At 43.4% G+C, this 20,564-nt stretch overlaps 1 pseudogene; it reads left to right on the top strand.

Moving 5' to 3' along the window:
- The first annotated feature begins 547 nt into the window (after positions 1–547).
- On the top strand, positions 548–1,880 carry LOC123370406 (annotated as a pseudogene).
- The last annotated feature ends 18,684 nt before the right edge of the window (positions 1,881–20,564 follow it).

Below are 20,564 nucleotides of genomic sequence, written 5' to 3'. Positions count from 1 at the left end.
GTCAATAATGTAACACTTGCAAAAAGGAAAAAGAAAACATCATTCTGGGATTTATTAGCAGGAATGTTGTAAGCAAGACACAAGAAGTAATTCTGCTCATTATGCCTCACCTGGAGTGTTTTGTCCAGTTCTGTGCACCACATTTCAGGAAAGATACGGACAAATTGGAGAAAGTCCAGAGAACAGCAACAAAAATAATTAAAAGTCTAGAAAACATGACTTATGAGGGAAGATTGAAAAAATTGGGTTTGTTTAGACTGGAGAAGAGAAAATACTGAGGAGGGGGAATGATAACAGTTTTCAAGTACATAAAAGCGTGTTATAAGAAGGAGGGAGAAAAATTGTTCTCTTTAACGTCTGAGGGTAGAACAAGAAGCAGTGAGCTTAAATTGCAGCAAGGACTGTTTAGCTTGGATATTAAAAATTTCCTGTCAGGGTGGTTAAGCACTGGAATAAATTGCCTAGGGAGGTTGTGGAATTTCTATCACTGGAGATTTTTAAGAGCAGGTTAGACCAACACCTGTCAGGGTTGGTTTAGATAATACTTAGTCCTGTCATGAGTGCAGGACACTAGACTAGAAGACCTATTGAGGTTCCTTACAGTCCTACAATTCTATGATTCTATGAAACATAGAAACTGGAAATGGACCTAGCAGGTCATTTATTCTATCACCCTGGCAATCTACACTTTTATACATATAAATACTTTATCATGGCTTAAAGTTTTACAATATTATTATTTATATAGTGACCAGGCAGCACCTGAGGATTCCAAGTAAATTAGCTTTTCATTCTCAAGATGGGGAACACCTTTATTAGACAAATTGACATAAATGCAGAGGACTCTAAAGGACTGTGGGACACCAGCTCTCTGGAGCGCTAGATCAAGGAAACAGCCAATGAACACAACACGTAAGGAGCAATTAACGAAAACTAGATGTTCATCTAATTCTGCTGTGGCAGAATGAATTTCACTATAGCAAATTGCTTTGGAGGAGATGCTGAAGAAAAGGATTACACTATTTTTAAAGAAGAGTCTCTGTTGACAAAGAGACTCTGTCCCAGATTACAAGATGGCTGTGAAAGCCTGAAGAAAAACTGTGCTAAAAGTACACATCTGAAAAGTCATTTACACGAGAGACATCTCTGTGTGTTCAGAATTCTTCCCATGCTGTTCCCATTATTCAATAAAATCTGCTGGAGGAGAAGATAAGACTGGTGAAGCAGACTCAAGAGAAAGGAGAGCTACTTCAAAGATTCAAACCGGTCAAAGTGTACAAGTCCAAGAATAATTTTTCATATTTGCAGTCTTTAACAGCCAAATGGAGCAGCATCACCCAAAGTGATGCTTTATAAGCTCCAATCAGTCTTGTCTGCAGATGGCAAGAAACCGAGATTCACTATGTTGCTAGACAATTTTGGATTAGAAGACCAATTACTTCACTACAGAAGAACAGAAGAAGACTTTATAGCTATATAGTCTACACTTACAAAACTAACAGTTATAAAAACAATGTCTTCAGAAAGGCTGAATAAATTCTGATTGCATCAGAAGTATTACATCATCATGCTACTCTGTGCCGGACTAGTGGATTGTGCTAATAGACTGTTCTTAAAATCATGTATTAGATGCAGCATGTATAAGAGACAATTATTTTCTGGAGAGGATTAACTGTTGTGGACTGATGTAGCAAAAGCTGAGTCATATTGAGAAAACTGCCATTAGTGAATATGAAGAAATATGAAAATAAAATCTAGTAATATGTACTTATCAGCTGGCTGTTGATGGGTTTTACACAGTACATTCTCTTACTCATTATGAAATAATGGAGTCAAGTTAGGTGCTGCTTCTAATTATACTAAGACATGGAAGTGTTGTATCCTTTGTTCATGGGGTACAAAATCTCCATCTTCAAAAAGTTTCTTCCAACTGCCAGTCAGCTGATGCCAGCATTCTAAGGGTTAAGTACTGGTGTAATCAATTTGTACATTCTTAATTACTAAAGTAATATTGAGGTCTTGTACATGACTTTATTTCCTGTGATTTTATTAGAATAGAACCTATTTATATAATAACATAGGTGCTGCTGGCAGTTTACAGACATAATAAGTTCCTGACCGAAGTAGAATCTAACCTAATTAAAACAAATAACACACTGATGATGGGAAGAGATCATCTGGCTGGATTTGGGTGTGTGGGAAAGAGGAAAAAAATATGAGGGGCCTGAAACATTTTTGGAGGGTTATTGCTATTTGCGCACTATTAACTGCTAGTTTTTGTATATATTTTCAAAGCTATCCCAAAATAATAGTTGGAGGATTTTTTATTTTAATTCCAAATATCTCCTACTTTGGGGACTAACATTAAGACCATCCTTCCCTATAAACTTTGGGGGGAAAGTTTCAGTTGTTAACATCATTGTTAAAGGACCAATAAACTGATGGTAAAATTCTCGCTTTCATCTTCGCAAATTCTCAGTCCAGTGGGTTATAAACGTAAATTTCCATTCAGGTTTTGTGATAAATCAGGTTGACGTCACTTTCAGTTAATAGGACACGAATATTTCAGTCTAGATCTTGACCTATTTTAAAGTTTTCATAACCATGGGGCAAATTTTCTCCAGAGTCTACATTTCTAAATGTTAAAACTCCAACACTATTTAGGAAAACTAGCTCAGGGGCCTCTGCTGATAAGCCAACAATAATTTTGTTCTGTTGCTGCAGAAAACCACTTACGGACTGGGGCCCCATGAGTTGTGATGCTTAAACATGACTGGGGTAGCTGAACTAAGCAGATTCATCATTAGCTCTGAATTTTCTTTGATTCCGTAGATCTAGGTCAGACTAAGTGTTACCCTAATGGGGTTTTGTGGTTTCATTTAATTTTTCATTATAGCTTTCTTTTTCTTTAAAAAAAGAAAAATATTTAAAAGGAAAAAGGTGTTAGTAGAAACCAATGGGCAGGAAAACTGGGTTGATAGATTCTTAGTGAAGAATAAAAGAGGGGGTCTTGGTGGGTAGAATAAGCAAATATGCTCACACAGGAGATCTGTGCTGGAGGTTGAGAGAGGGAGAGGTTGTTTCAGAGCCTGCTCCAAAAGAATCCCTGCAGAGAGAAGAGTGAGTGATGGGGAGGAATGTTTGAGAGGAGATCCAAAGTAGTAAGTAAAGCAGAAGCAGCAGCTTGGTGGTATGTCCCATCTTAAAGATGGTATCGCCAATTGCATTTTGGCCCACTGCACCAAGTGCAGGCGTTGGTTCTGAAGGACATGGTTCAGCTGGTAAATCACTAATTCTAGTTCCAATAGAACCCTAGCATTTTCTCTATCCAAGCCAGATACAACCCTGCCTAGTTTGTGAGAGCTCATGAGACCCCTGTCTGAAGCTGAAGTCAATGGGTCTACAGGCTTTAGTAAGGAGTATTTGGGTGATTGAAGATTGCAGGATCAGACCCTTGAAATGTAACTATGACATTTCCAATATTTCAGAGTATAGCAAGGTGTTTTCTAGCTCCTCATTATAGTCTGTGGGCCTGATTCTCCACTTCGTTACAACTGTTTGACACCAAGGTCACTCTATTGAAATTAATGAAGTGGCAACAGAATAAAAACTAGTGTAATGGAGCACTGAAATAGATCCCAAAGTAATTACCTTACTTTAAATAACGTAAACTGTCTGAAATAAGGGATGGGATACAGAGCCTATCACCTCTAGATCACTGATTCAAATCTGACCTGTTAGTAGTTACCAAAAATTATTATCAACAAGTGGGTGTTTGGCAGCCTACATAAAATATTATTTATAGCACCATTGTGCATGAGTTAATGGTCTCAGTTCACTTGCTAGATTCCACATCACAAAACTAGCATCACAATTTGCACTAATTAGTCTCCTAATCCGTAACTCAGGCAGCTAAATAAGTGGCCTAATTTTTCAGAAGGGCTGCATTGAGTGAAATTTTTTGAAAATGTTCATGAAAAACAAGAGAGCACCCTAAGAATAGCAAATAGCTTGGTGTTTAAGACACTCAGCTGGGATGTGGGAGACCTGTGTTGAAGTGCCACCTCTGAATCGAGTACAACAGGGATTCGAAGCTGGGTCTCCCCTAGCATAGATGAGTGTCTTGACCACAAGGCTATTGGCTAGTATTCTAGTATGCTTGTTCATTTTGACCACAAATTCCATCCTAGACTTGAGAAAGTTTCTGACCCCTTCCTGTGAAATTTTCCAGTTTTTATCATATTGGCATTTTCCAATGAAAAACCATTTAATCAAAAAGTTCCTGACCAGCTGCAACTATCAGTGACAGGTATCTAACTTCAAGCTTCCAAGTCTGAAAATTAGCCAGTCCGAACCAGAGTGCAGGAAGCTAATGTAGTTGTTTCAAACCACCATACTGGAAAAAGAGTTGTTCATATTTTTTAATGAGCCAACCATCCTGTAAGTTGTACCCTTTCTGTGTTTGTTCATAGAGGGGTCAGCCATAGAACCATTTCCTTCCTGCACAACCAAACAACCCTCCAGTGCCTATGAAAACAGAACAGCTAATAACTAAGCCCATTAGAGCCTAACCTAGGTCAGCCAGGACCTGACAGTAAACCACGTGCTTGCAGCTGTCTTCCACAAACCACCCTAAGGGCATACTGTGGGGAAATTCAACAGGATATTTGCATATTAACAGGCAGACAAGAATGGAGAGAACTATTCTTAGGCCAACAGCATCTATCACTGTACGTTAGATATAAACACATGCATGAGAACTTCCTACAAATGGACTGTGCTGTAGAGACGAATCTGAACAAAACACTCAGATCCAAGAACTTTTGGAAAGTTCCAAATCAAGATCTAAATTTTGCCACTATCTTTATAACAGACTGAAACCCCAGATCCGATCCCCAATAAAAAAAATAAATAGTGGGGCATTAGAGATGCAGACAGAGAGAGGAAGTTTACAGTTTGGGCCCCTCTCTAGTGCTTTATAACATGAAATATACATTGTCCCTTTTATTCTTCCTTAGATCAGTATGAATGAATACCTTTAATGGCACTTATTGCTGGTTTAAAATGCATTGGAGGGCACAGTAATGTTTTAAAAAACAGATTTCAATATTAATGTTGTGGTAAATTTAGAGATGAAAGACTTCCCTACCCATAATCTGTGCCCCTGAGCCATCCAGTCCCCATTTGAAAACCATTACCATGGTTTTTTACATGAATGTTGCTATGGACTGCTTAATTTTTTTTAGCTATTATAAACAAAACAGCAGATCCTGTTGCTGATCTGTTCATTATGCCCCTGGCAAACCAAGTAATAGGGATGCTTTCTATCAAGTTGGATGAAATCTGGACATCTTGTGCAGTCCCCTTGTTTTGTTCCAGTAAAATCCTCTGAATGGTTTGCAGAGATTTTATTATTGAAGCTCCTTGTTTGTATATAAACAATATTACCACATTATTTCCATGTGTTCAAACTATGATCTCAGCTTCTGCTCTTTTTTCATTTTTTGGTAGGTAGCTGATCAAAGCTTTAATAATCATCTACTGGACCAATGAGATCAAGTGCTGGTGCTCAGAGCGAACTGGATGAGTCAGGGGATTAATAATGGTCTATAGAGACTTTTTGCCTCTAGTCCGACAGCTCAAACCCAAACAGCTCAGCCAGCAAGGACTGAAAGTAATTACCATATGCTGGCTATTTGATGTTTCAGCTGAAACAAGTTTAGTTCAGTTTCCAAGTGTCCATGTCACACTCACTGTTGGAAGACATTAGTAGAGAAGTGGAGGACTTGGTGGACAATGGAAACTGAATTAGCCCCATACCCATAGAAGGTTAGAGTTTGAGGCACATTGCTAGGTGAATTTAAGGAAACCTTGCATTGACACCACCCAGCTGTACCTGTTACGTGAGTAAGTAGATGATTTCAATCTTGAGGGTGTTTATCTAGAATTTTTCACAAGCTCATTCACGCGCCCTCTATCTGTCTATCCCAAGGTTTCTCAAACTTAATTCCACCGCGACCCCCTTCTGACAAAAAAAATTACTACATGACCCCAGGAAGAGGGACTGAAGCCCAAGCCTGTTGCCCAGGGGGAGGGGAGGGAGCAAAGCTTAAGGGCTTCAGCCCTGGGCGAGGGGGCCTGTAACATAAGCCCCACTGCCTAGGGCTGAAGTCAAAGCCTGAGCCCTGCCACCCAGAGCTGAAGCCGAAGCTTGAGCCCTTCCACCCAGGGCTGAAACCCTTGGGCTTCAGCTTCAGCCCTAGGCAGTGGGGCTCGGGCTTCAGCTTCAGCTCCAGACCCCAGCAAGTCTAATGCCAGCCCTGGCGACCCCATTACAACAGGGTCGTGATCCACTGTGGGGTCCCGGACCTACAGTTTGAGAACTGCTGTACAATTCACTAAGAAAGAGGAGGGAAATATATTATGTACATATATATTATCATAGCAGGATCCTGCTAGCATCCACTATAATTAAAGTTGGAAAAATGGTTCTCTCTTTTTCTCATATGCTTCTAATTTCCTAAAATAATCCAATTTTGGAGCAAATATATTCTCTCCTTGATCTCTGCCAAAAGGTGAATATTTCTGGCAAGCTTGAACATCATCTCTTTATGCTCCAAAAGGATTATTTTTTAACTTTCTTTTAAAAACCTAAGAAATTAAATGCAAACTGCATTACTGCAACCTTCGGGTTGCACAGCTGAAGCAACAAAATGTCAGACAATGTAAAAGGGAAGTTTCTAACAGCCCCTTTGACTCTGCTGCATTTCATACAAGTTGCGTTTTTGTATTCCTCTTTGGTTGAATGTATAGTTTAATGTATTACCATCTATATTGTAAGATATATATCATAAAGCACACAGAGGGCCAGATTTTCAAGAGTTTAGCATTTAGTACCTTTGATTGAAACCATGAAGAACAATAGGACTTCTGGGTATGGAACACTTTTGGAAAATCTGGTCACTTTATTTAGATGCCTGAGTGGGAGCTGAGCCCTGATTGTGGGTATTGAGCACTTTTGACAATCTGGCCCACGATGTGCAAAGTGGTTGAGTAAGTATTGCTTTTGCATAATTTGATTTTTAATGACTTTTACTGTGTAGCATTTCTAAAGTTTATTTATATTTTCCATTTAGTTCTATTACAGTATATTATACTATATTGAAAGAAAAAGAGTTGTGCAAAGAGAATAAAATGATCCATTAGTACAGTACATGTATTAGTACAGAATATCAACATATATTTAATATTATAAAAATGTAACTTTTTGACTTACACTTTGCCATCCTATTGACGTCAGTGCAATTGCACAAATTTAACTGAGGCCAAAATTTCCTTCTGTTGTTTTAGCAAAGTCTTGATGAAATAATGTAGGGGTCTTTATTCAACCATGTATAATGCAATAGGTGCAGGCGTGGCTTCAGGCACCAGCACGCCAAGGCGTGTCTGGGACGGCAAGCCACGGGGGGCGCTCTGCCGGTCGCCGTGAGGGCGGCAGGCAGGTTGCCTTCGGCGGCATGCCTGCGGAGGTTCCGCTTGTCCCGCGGCTTTGGCAGACCTCCTGCAGGCTGCCACCGAATCCACGGGACCGGGGACCTCCTGCAGGCAAGCCACCGAAGGCAGCCTGCCTGCCGTGCTTGGGGCGGCAAAATACCTAGAGCCACCCCTGAATAGGTGGCACTTGAAAAGACCAGGGTGCTTATTGTTTATATGTGTTTTCTGTTGAAACTCTTCATTAGAGTTGCAATTTTTGCTTGCCCTCTTTTGGGTCGCCTTTTACTTTCTAATAACAAACTCCATGTTTTTTCTCATTCCTCTAGTTTCGCTAATAATTTTTCTGTGCAATGTGCTATGATTATGTAGCTCAATGCTGCAGGCTGCACATTGCCTATTTTGGGTGGTATTAGAAGACAAAAGGTCAAAGACAAATGCATTTATCAAACCCACTGGTGTGATAATCTCCCCATAACATTGTTTCCGTCTAACCCACATACTCTATACTGCAGCATTTGACTTTGTTTGGCCCAAAGAAAGGAAGAGAAGACATCAATTTTAGTTAGAATACTCCATGTCTCTGCAAACATAAGAGAGCAAGGCAGGGCAACTCAGCTAGAAGGGTCCAGAAATATCTAGAAATAGGGTGTGTTGTGGCCAGGGCCAGCTCCAGCGTTTTTGCTGCCCCAAGCGGGGGGAAAAAACCTGTGATCGGCGGCACTTCAGCGGCAGCTCTACCACCGCTGCTTCATTCTTCGGCGGCAATTCGGCGGCAGGTACTTCCCTCTGAGAAGGACTGAGGGACCTGCTGCCGAATTGCTGCTGAAGAGCCAGACGTGCAGCCCCTGTCTGTTGGCTGCCCCAAGCACCTGCTTGCTGTGCTGGTGCCTGGAGCTGGCCCTGGCTGTGGCCATTTCTAAACATGCTCAGTAGCTGTTTCTGAAGCCGTATAGGAAATTTTTCATTGTGGGCAATCCACCTGGCAGTCACCCCCAGTTACCTTCCAAGATCTGAACCAATCAGAACGCAAGGGGGAGGCAGTGCTTAATTTGTGCCAGGACTTGCCAGAGCTGAGCCCTGGCAACTCTAGGCTTGGCAGTTCATAGCCCTGGCATCTCTGGGCTTGCTGAATGAAAAAAATTGCTTGAGCCCTGGCACCTCTTTCATTACAAATTAAGCACTGAGTGGGGAGGAAGTTATAAGTGTAAAAGCAGCACTATGGACTCAGTGGCTGATCAATGTGTCCACTTTGATGGCTGGGTCCTAATACCTCTACTGCTTTGGAAACAGGTGAGTGCTATTCCAGCTTTACTTACTATGCAAGCTGTCTATTAGGATAATGTTTGGTCTACCATGGTTTGTTCTGTGGAACTAGAGAGGGAGAACTGGGAGGGGAGCAATTGTCATCTCTAGAGGCTATGCGGCCTATGGAATTTACATTTAGCTATTAGCTAACTGTTTGACACTGGGATTCTGTCTCAAAGAGAAAATGGGCAGATATGAGTGAGGTGAGGGTTTGTAAATTCTTGTCTGATTTAGCTAAATTTATGGGGAGAAGATAATGCCATTGAGAGTGAAAGCCTTATTGAGCTCCAGGGAATGGGTATTTTACATGCTGATCCAAGTACTTGTACCACTTTGAATACAGGCTACAGATTTCTGCCTCACCAGCAAATGAGGACCAGTCAGCTGTTTGCTCTAGGGCTGGAATGCTGCTAGCTATGGAGATCTCTAGACTGTTTGCTGACCAGGTTCTGAAGTGTTTAAAATAACTGAGATGCTGCCATTTTCCCCAGGAGTCCACATGACATACATTACATATTTTGTTCACTCTACAAAAACTGAGAAATCGTTTCTGAAAGAAGATCAGAGGGGAATATGTATATATGTGTGTGCTAAATCACAGAAGTATAAAATGTTATGTTGAAGCCTTAGATTTGCTTATATGTAACAGCAACAAAGAGGGGAAGTTTGAATAAGGAACACTAGTAGATTTACTATCTAATAGCTTTTGTTTAAAAGTTATTCATAGTGTTTCAAATACTATTTACAGCAGTCGTCCCCAACCTTTTCGTCTGGCAGTGGAGCATCCGCCAAAATGCCACCGAATTTCTGCGGCGTTTCGGCAGCGACGCCTCTCGATGACGCCACTTGCCGCCGACAAGCAGCGTCATTGAGAGGTGTCGCCGCCAAAACGCCACAGAAATTCGGCAGCATTTTGGCAGATGCTCGACCACCAGCCAGGATGCAGGCGCATTTAGATGCCCCTGTGGGTGCCATGGCGCCCGCGGGCACCACGTTGGGGACCCCTGATTTACAGTGTTTTACACTATGATGTTTTTGGTGTTCATCAAATGTTTGTTTTACTAAGAAACTGTATTGTACTCTCTGTCTGAAATTCACAGGAAACTATTAACATCTATTTCTCAGAGTTTTACATACACTAGCCCTGAAGTTTAACTCTGTGTAATGCTTTCTGAAAAGACAGAATTCCAGCCTGTGCTTCAGCAAAAAGTTAAGCTGAGGTACAGAAGGAAGGGGAGTGTAATAGTTACAAATAATGGTGCCTCAGCATGCCCCAACTCTATTACATTGGCAGCATCTCATTGCTATTAGAAACTGGTTAAATAAAATAAGGAAAGCAGTGGAAGATGGGCATTATAAGTGTGGACGTAAAATCAGTGAAGGCTCTGATTGTGCCATTTCACAAAGCTCTATATATGGTCTGGTAAATTTCCTGATGCCAGCAACTTTTGTAGGTGAGGATCTCTTGGATGGTATCTAACCCTTCCATTTTTAGTTACAATCTTTCTGCTGTATAAATGTGGCAAATACATGTCACACGATTTGATCCCAAATCTATTGAAGTGGACAAGAGTTTTGATATTGACTTCAGTAGGTGCAGGTTTGGGTTTACTTTGGGCTCTATTCTGCTCTCATTTAAAATGAATGGAGTTGCATCAAGTTTAGGATCAATTATTTCAGTAGGAGATGTGGCTGCTCACCCCTTAGCAGGACTGGGCTGTTAGGGCTCTATCTTGCAAGGTACTGAGTGATTTCCACTGAAGTCAGTGGGAGTTTCAGAGCTCAGCATCTTGCAGGATTAAGCCCCTGTAGAGAGCAGGTTGGTCCCTGTCTGCTTCTCTTCCCTGTTTCTGAGAACTCTCCTTTCTTCTACTGCTCTTTATGTTCCTGCATAAGAGCTAGTTACTGTTCTCCTTTAGCTCATTTACACTCAATTCTGAGTCAGGAGGACAAACAACTGAAGAATCAAGCTCAGTATTCTGGTAACCATATGTTGATGATGGTATAGTGAGACAGCAAACTAATCTCACTAGGTTTCACAAAGTCTTCTTTTGTTTGTTTTAAATGATTTGTGTGTTCATTTGAAATCCAGACATACAAACTGCAATCTAGCTCTAAGAATCCATTTAGAGACTTGGAGCAAATACATGATGCCTTCTATAATGGGTTAAAAGGATTATTTGTTTGGAATAAAATATTGAAGAGTTACTCCAACTAAACTGATGTAATTCATCCTTTTTTTCAATTTGAAAAAAAATATATTAATTTGCTTTTTTCTGGACTCTTTTTCTTCTTCACCCATGAGTTTCTTTCTTCAGTGTTTAGTGTGAGCTATCAAATTTAAGAAAAGTGCTAGAAATGAACTATCACATTTGTTGCTATATAGGGATGTGATTCAAACAAGAGGAAAGTCAGTGTTTTAGAACAGATTCTGCTCCCACAGAAAGCAATAATAAAACTCTCATTGACCTCAATATGAACAAAATCATGCAATTTGTCCTCAATTCAAGAAGGTACTTAAGCACATGCTTAACTAAGCTGCTTTCAATAGGACCACTTGTGCTTAAAGTTACATGCCTAAGTACTTTTCAGTTATTTGTAAGAATGGACCCTGTAAGATATACATAGAACAGTTAATTATACATCATATTTATTATTTATATTGATTACTGGTGAATTTACCTATAGATCCTAGATGATAAAATAGGCAAGCATTTAATTATTTGTGTGTGGATATTAAATATTGCTGAGTTTCTTTTCATTTTTTGTATCGTGGAGTTATCATTTGTTAGAAATTTTGAACAAAATGTTGCAAAATAATTGCAAGTACTGTGTATATATATTCATTTTGGTGGACTTGTGTGTTTTGTGAAAGATTCACAATTCCAGCATGATAACCATGGCAGGGTGGCCTTGTGCACCCCCACTACACAGAGGGAACCCTCTGAGTGGGCCTCCAGTTTTTCACCTGGGATGGGAGAGGGAAGTCAATTATCTCCACAGCACTATCTACTGCTCCCAGCCCCCTTGGAGGTCTCTCCAATGGCTTTGGAGTCTGCACAGGGGGAGTGGGAAGATTGGGGAAGATAGGGGCATACATATCCCCCCAACTTCCACCGTCCCCATGTAGATAGGGTATACAACTTTGAGCTGTATCACCTGTTCTGTTGAGCCCCCTTCATGTTGAGTAGTCCCCTTTAAGGGGCGGTCCCCAATATTTCATGTATTGCATGCTGAGTAATAATATGAAAGGACTCCATGCCTCTGGCTCTTCATTAAGATAACTGTTTACAGAGGTGGTGCAACTGCAGCTGGCCTCCTAGCCAGATGCACACAGAGTGGCTTCCTGGTGCTTCCTCCAAACTCTTCCCTTCCGCAACCTGTGCTCCTCCCTCCAAGTTCCATACAGGCTGCTACTAGGGTTACCAGGCATCCAGTTTTTGACCAGAACACCCAGTCAAAAAGGGACCCTGGTGGCTCCCATCAGCACCGCTGACTGGGCTGTTAAAAGTCCAATTGGTGGTGCAGCGGGGCTAAAGCAGGCTCCTTGCTTGCCTTGGCTCTGCACAGCTCCCGGAAGAGGCCACCATGTCCGGCTCCTAGGTAAAGGGGCAGCCAGGGAGGCTCCATGCACTGCCCCCACCCTGAATGTCGGCTCCGCAGCTCTCATTGGCTGGGAACTGCAGCCAATGGGTGCTGTGGGGGCAGTGCTTGCAGGCATGGGCAGCGTGCACCATGAAGAGCCACCTGACCACCATGGTGCCTAGGAGCCTGACATGGTGGCCGCTTCTGGGAGCCATGTGGAGCCTTGGCAAGCAGGGAATCTGCCTTAGCCCTGCTGTGCAGCTGTCTGGGAGCAGCCTGAGGTAAGCACCACCCGGCTGGAGCCCACATTCTGAGCCCCTTCCCCTACCCCAACCCCCTGCCCCAGCCCTGAGCCCCCTCCTGGAGCCCACACCCCAAACCCCTCCTGTACCCCAGCCCCCTGTCCCAGCCCAGAGGCACCTCCTACATCCAAACCCCTCCTGGAGCCCACACCTCCTCCTGCATCCCAAACCCCTCATCCCCGGCCTCACCCCAGAGTCCACACCCCCATCTGGAGCCTGTACCCTGCCCCACACCCCAACCCCCTGCTCCATTCCTAGCCCACTCTTGCACCCCAACCCAGAGCCCGCACCCGCAGCTGCAGCCCCAGCCTGGAACCCCCCCCTCACTCTGAACCCCTCATTTCTGGCCCCACCCCAGAGCCTGCACCCTCAGCCAGAGCCCTCACCCCTTCCTGCATCACCCACTATCCCAGCCCAGTGAGGGAGAGTGAGTAACAGAGGGAGGGAAGATAGAATGAGTGGGGCCTCAGGGAAGGGGTGGGGCAGGGAACAAGGCAAGAGTGTTTGGTTTTGTGCAGTTAGAAAGTTGGCAACCCTAGCTGCTACACCTAAGGCAGCCATGTCCAGTAGAGACCCTATTACTGTTAGTCCAATGGGGGCTGAAAAGGGCCAAAGCTTCAGCAGAGACCTCCCATACATCCCCTGGGATTTCCACACATCTTCAGGGGTCTGCAGGGTTGGTGGGGGGATGTCCTGTAGTCTAATCTGTGGAGAGAAGAGAATAACGTGGGGGGCTTTTTGGGGGAGATGTCTATCCTGGTAGTCCCTCCTCTTGCTTTTATTGTAACCTGTCTCTGTAAAAGTAACATTTACTTTTAATTTATTTTTGTTTGAACAGAATTAATTAAAATTAAAAAGCTTAAAAGAAACTAACATACTAACATGTCTGCCCATTGTGCAGTAAATATAACACATTTCATGAAAACATTTGATGAAATTTGAGATGGTTGCAAAAAGCTATGAATACTTCCAGATTATAACAGGGCTTGGGACCTGGGGCTTGGGACCACATTAACCAGCTCTCTTCCCGCTGGCCAAAGAAAAGATGATCTCTCTCCCTCTGCAAACATACAAGTATTATGATTCATCATAGCTCCCTTTACCTCTCAGAAGCTGCCTTAATAGCTGTTTGGTCATCATACTTTGTTTTATGAAACTGAAGTGTGCAGCTTTTCTGAAATTTAAACAAAATGTTCACATAATTGTAGAATCTAAAGATGAAAGTGGGGTGTTAGGTAAACTAGTCCATGCCCCTGGCCATACAGAATTGTTCCTTATGCTATATTCTCTAGTGTCAATAGAGTATGTGACACTCACAAAAGGGTAATGAGCTCTCTGTAGTTGCTAGGTAACTGTCTTGCCCTCAGGATCACTGATCAGTCAGTGATAGCTTGTTCTAATGATAACATGCTTAATTTGTAACTGGATAGCCTGCTTCATAGTGGAGTAAGTCACTATGCTGCCATAATAATTTCTTTTACTTCCTTTTAAAAAACTAGGAAATTAAATGCAAAAACCTTGTGGTATTGAAATGTTAAGGCTGCATGGGTAAAGCCATCAAAAAAAAAATCAAGAAATGCAAAAGTTGTAGAACTTATCTAAAGTGGCCTGTTCAGCTGCTAGGGTAGTTGAATTTAGTTCTTAATAGAAAGCTAGCTCTACAGCAGACTCTTGAGTATTATCACCACAAACACAACAGTTCTTGGTGCAGTGTAGTGTGGAATAACACCCCCATGATAGGTCCCTTAGAGTGATAGGTTGGGAAATGCCAGTTAGGAAATGTTTCAGTCAGGGCTGGATTAACCTTTTGTGGGCCTGGCACCAAATATATTTGTGGGTCCCATGGAAGAAATAGGACATGGTGTGGAGGGAGGTATGGGGGTGTGTGTCAGTTCCTGGAGTGAGGGGCTGGCAGGGCGCAATGGGGCATGGCGTGAAGGGGACAGCCCTGCTCCACCCAGCCCACTGTGAAAAAAATAGCAGCCACCAGATGCACACTGGCCCGCCCAGTCCTGCACTGCCAGCATGCCCCTTCCCCTCAGGGCTGGCCCCATGTCATGCGCTGTATCACCCCCCCCCCCAGTGCCCCCCCAAACCCCTTATGCCCAACGCCCCTGCCCAGAGACACCCCCCCCTGCAGACCTCTATACACAGCACCCCCTGGATCCACTATGCCCAGGGATCACTCCAGCCCCTTGGGAGCAGTGCGATCAGCCAGGCTGGAGCAGGGCCTGGCCGGGCTCCCTCAGGAACAATTTGCTTGGCAGGGCCTGGCTGAGTTCCTCGCACTGCCCTCCCACACTTGGTCAAGACCGGCTAAACCTCTGCACCAGTCCCAGGTGTCTCGGTCCCAGGGAAGCGGGGGTGGGGGCACAGGTGGTGGGCAGCAGAGATCGCTCTGAGCCGGAGCTGCACTGGGCAGACCCCTGGGACATGTCCCCTGAGAGCCTGTCTAACCCATATGCACCCACTGGCACTGCGGCCAGCAGCCCTGCCCAGTCCGCATGACAGAGGCTGGCTGCTGGGATGTAAGCAGAACCTGGCGTCTGGGAGCTGCTCGCATAGCAAGTGCTGGACTGCCCCAGGGAGGGGCCAGACGCAGCCGTGTGGGTGAATTAGATGGGTCCATAATGTGCCCCTTCCCAGTGTGGCCCGGTGCCATTGGTGCCATTGTAAACCCAGTACTAGTTTCAGTCCAAATTTCCTTTTCTAACTGCCACCTCATTATTCCTATTCCTACTTCATAACTAAAATTTATTCTTTGCAAGCCAGCAGGCACTGTTTGGGTTTAGATTATTAATGGATTTAGGCTAAACGGCTCAAAAATGCTTGTCAAGAGGTTCAATGTGCAGCCAAAGATCAAATAGCTAGGTCAGCTCCAGAGGTATGTTCTTTAGATATTGAGTTTGAAGAAAGTGGTAATTTATTCCTAGGTAACAGAAAAACACATTTGGTTTAAAATGAATAAAACAATTTAACAAACATTTCTCTCACTTTGTGCCTTTCATATGGAAACAAAGTGATTTAACCCCAGATTAGCTCTTCCCACTCTGAAATCCCACAGGAGGGATCTAGGGATCACAACTATACAGAGTCTTGTGGACCATGTCCCTCCTATTTGAGTTCATTTAGTTTCCATGTACTAACTTCAGCAATTGCTTATATGGAAAAGCAGTATTAGGAAATAACAGACCACAGACTGGGAACCACTTTAGACAGCTAGATTAAACAAATTTTTGCCCTCTGTGTAGATAGATTATTATTATTGTATTTAATATTCCTGCACCACCATGGATGTGCATGCATTTAACAGACTACATCTGTATTCATTTGACTTATAATTTGGAAAACACAGTAGCAGTATATTGGCTCCAAAACAAACATATAACCAACTCATCACCAGACCCCCATGTTGGGCGTCTACGGGTTCCAGCCGTACTTGAAATAGCAATAACAAACACAAATACATGGTTTTCATGGTTTCCATCGGCATCCCCACTATAAAAATTGTTCCGGCAGCCCTGTCATCAAGAGTCAGTGAACATACAAATATTCTGAATTTCTGCCATTTTGCCTTTGTGTTTGCTTTGTAGGGATCGTCACACAAAGCAAGGTGCTAGATAACACCATTCAAAGAACTGGAATTGAACTTGTAGGTGTCAGTTTCGTTCTGGGAAACTTCCAAAAATGTGTTGTGTGCAGCAGGGTATGATTTACCGGTACTCTGATTTGTACCTCCCGTCCTAAACTATTTCTGAGCCTATGAAGGACACTTTCTCTATCTCTGATGGACTAGAAAAGTGACAGATTTATTCAGTAATGAAGGCGTAGTCCTGCAAAATCTTTGTAAGAATTTGGAGATTATCTAAAAAAAACAAAACAAAAAAAATAAACCCTTGAAATTGTTAACATAATTTAGGGAATGTGATCAGTTACTGCATTTGGTTAAAAAATGCACAACTATTATCCAAATTTTAGAGAGGGGGAACTGAGATACAGAGAGGCTGGGTGTCCTTGAACACTCGGCAAATCTTGGCATACAGGCATCCAAAGTTACACAGCTAGACTGTGGTGGAGCCAGAAAAAGAACCTGGCAGTCAACTCCAAGTCTTGTCTTACCACAAGATAACCACAAACACAACTGCAGAGATTAGAACTCCTGATACCAATACACAAGCATGAATATGACACAGGTTACCATACATGGCTATGCAGAAATTATGAGGAGCATGGATCTTAATAAGAGGAGGTTTGATCCTTCCCACATTGACATAAAACCCCTTTTGCTTTGAAACTTTCCAGTTCCCATTGCTTCCTAAGAAGAAACCTGAGCTTTTTAGCCTTACTTCACATTATCACACTGTCAACTTAGCAGCTTCTAGTTTAATTTTTTAATTTTGTTTTTAATATATTTAAAACAAACATTTTAATGTAACATAAATTTTCTAATTAGCAGCAGTGGTCAAAATAATTATTTTATCCTTACCTTTGAGCCAACTCTGGAAGTGACGTATGTGCCAAGGCATGGCCAAAAGCAGAATAAAAACTGCAGGGCTGTTGTGCAGGGGGACAAACGAATCAAGATTCTGCTCAGGTGACTCTTTGCCCTTCTCCTGCCACATGCACCACAGAGGAACTATCCACTGCAGGTCTCCACAGTTCATGGCAGAGGGGGAAGAGATGGGGCATGTTGGGACATTGGTCAGTTGAGCCACTTCCAGTGCAGATCTCAAATGGCAGGGAGCAGAAGGCTGCATCTACTAATCCTCTCCATCCCCAGAAATCAGCCTGGCTACGCTGCTGTCTCAGGCCTAATTCTAGGTTATGGGTGAGGATTTTGTCCCCCACTCCTCAACCCCTTCACAGTTTTCTTGGTGAAGGCCATTTTACTGGGGCTTTGCTTGCAGGCTCAGGATTGGACCCAGAAGGAATTATTCACGTTCCAGGTGTGCATTGAGGTTTCCAGTTAAATGGCTGCAGAGGTTTGTTTCTGCCTCACCTCTCCTCACCTCAGCCAAATCTGTTATTTGGGAAGCCAATTTCATTTTGCTGATTTTGTCTGACTATTTATTATTCTTGATTTCTAAGAGCTCACGCTTGGCTGGATGATTCTCAGAAAGGGAATAGCGCCTTTTGTAGTTAACTCTGCAAAATGTCCAATGAATAATTAAATAACATCTTGTCTCTACTTCAGCTTTGTCTGTTTGGTCAGTCAGTTGATGGTTACTGCTCCTATCAGACAAAAACCTCTCTGCAAAGCTTGTTTAAAATGCAGCATTTGCTAATTAGCATTGTTCCAAATGTAATTCTAAGTGCCACTTCTTCAGGCAATTCAAGCCTACAATGTAGGAAGCTTCAGGGTCGCTATGGATACCATCAATAATTTAAAAGAGAGTTTAATACCTTGCACTACTTAAAAAACACCCCAAAACAAAATAGGCTACCCTATTGTACCCTATCAGTATGTGGAAACAATTTGCTCAGGATACACTGAATGCAGCTAGAAAGGATTCAATGTATTCAGTTGAGTGGTAAGCAAAGACTCCAGAATTAGTCTCAGAGGTTTAAATTAAGCACTGAATAAATATTTAAAATGTGAAAGACCAAATCTTCAGGCACATATGCCAGCTGCAGAAAGGTAAAACCAGTTTAATGGAGTCAGATAGAGAAAGAAACAAGAAATGAATGAGGTAGCCCTGGTAACCATCTGGATTAGAGCATTCTGAACCATAATTTATCTTTACTCATAGGACTATAGGATTTGCCAGAGAAGATTAGAACTTCAGTGTACCAAGCTGGCCATCCTGTCTCCAACAGGGCCTTTTACCTGATGCTTCAGAGGAAGGCAATACTCAGCATGGGAGGAAGAGAGGGTTCCTTCCTCATCTGTCTGTGGATTGGTTTTTGACTGAAGCGTAAGAATAGTTTACCCTCATTATAGACTACATAACTGTCAGTATTATTAATGGCCATAAAATTATCCAGCTGAGCTTCAGATCCCACTATGGGACTTGACTCTAACTCTCTGTGACAGTGAGTTGCACAGGTAACAATGCTGTTTCTACATGCCTTACTGCAATCTCCTCAGCTACAGCTGGGCCAAACCATCTCAAGTGGCACTGATGGATGATCTCCTGTCAGTGGATAGAAGACAGACATCCATGCTCAGCTTCCTGGACTTCTCTGCAGCATTCAACACTGTTGACACAAGATTCTGTTGTCTCACCTGAGGGAGGTGGCAGAGGTCCAGGGTAAGAGCTAATATGGTTTGAGTCCTACCTGAAGGGATGGCCCTAAAGAATAATGATGGGAAACTGCACCTCCACCACTAGAACCATCACATGAAGAGTCCCACAAGGATTAATTGTCTCTCCAGGTCTTTTCAATATCTACATACAACCACTAGGCAAATTGGTTGGATGACATGGATTCAAGTGCCAGCAATATGCAGATGACTCACAGCTCTACTTCTCCTTCAATACACATGACCACACCATTACCACCAAGATGGCCCAGTGTTTGGATGAGATTAGCTCTTGGATGAAGAATGGCTGGCTGAAGTTTAACTCTAACAAGACAGAGGAAAGTATTTTGAAGAGCTTGCAACAACTGTCCATGTGCTGAATATACATACCAACTATTGGTCACAACTGATACACACTCACAGTTCATATTCTAGAAGTACTCTTGGATTCCTCACTGATGCTAAACTCTCACATAGCAGCTTCTGCAAGTAGTGCTTTCTACCATCTCTGCTTGGCTAGCGGGGGCAGTTCCAGGCACCAGCACGCCAAGCGCGTGCTTGGGTTGGCAAGCCACGGGGGGCGCTCTGCCAGTCGCCGCGAGGGCGGCAGGCAGGCTGTCTTTGGTGGCTTGCCTGCAGAGGGTCTGCTGGTCCCGCAGCTTTGGCGGACCTCCCACAGGCTGTCGCTGAATTCGCGGGACCAGGGACCTCCCGCAGGCAAGCTGCCGAAGGCAGCCTGCCTGCCGTGCTTGGGGCGGCAAAATGCCTAAAGCCGCCCCTGTTGGCTAGGAAACTCTGTCCCATCCTGGCCTAAGAAGACCTGGCCTCAGTTATTCATGCCCTTGTTATCTCTTGGCTAGCTTACAGCAATGCAATATACTTGGGCACGAAGCATTCACCCTTGAAAAAATCCACTTAGTTCAGAATGCTGCAGCATGTCTCCTCAGCAACACAGGTTACCATGCACTTATCAAACTGCTCTCTACACTGGCTTCCCATAGAATTTCAAATCAGGTTTAAGGTCTTGGTCTTTATCTTCAAAGTGCTCCATGGTCTGGAGATCTAAAAGATTTCCTAAAGCCCTGGGACAAAGACTGTGGTCAACAGCTCCCCTCCTCTGGCACAGTGGAACTCTCAACAATAAGAGTAAAGCTCATCTGTGCAGGAGACAGAACTTTCTTGGGGTTGGGGGGGGGATGTCCTAGACTGTACAATGAACCGCTCCTGGAAGAAAGGACCTACACAAACCTCACCACTTTCCACTCCAATTGCAAAGTGTACTTCTTTGTCCTTGCCTTCTCTAACATAAACACATAGTAACAGGTATATTATATATTGTGGCAGGTCGACGACTCACTGGCGCAGCGTCTCCTACTGGTTGTCCTGAGAATTAGCTCTTCACCAGCTCTGGAGCACCCTCTGCAGGCTGGCGGCTTGCCTGACGCTGGCCCCCGTGTCTCTCCCAGACCCCGGTGCCCTTTGGCCAGGGGTTCTGCCCACCACAGTACCCCACACTCTGGGTCTCCTCACCCAGGTGGACCCCCAAACCTCTATCTCCAACTTGCCTCAGTGGCTACTGCCAGTCACCATCTAGCCCCTGCTTCCTGGGGTGGACTGCAGTCTATAAACCACTC

The sequence above is a fragment of the Mauremys mutica genome, chromosome 4 (genome assembly GCF_020497125.1).
Source record: "Mauremys mutica isolate MM-2020 ecotype Southern chromosome 4, ASM2049712v1, whole genome shotgun sequence".
Classification (NCBI taxonomy): Eukaryota; Metazoa; Chordata; order Testudines; family Geoemydidae; genus Mauremys; species Mauremys mutica.
Note: the sequence above shows the minus strand (reverse complement) of the source record. Positions and strands in the feature narration are given on the sequence as shown.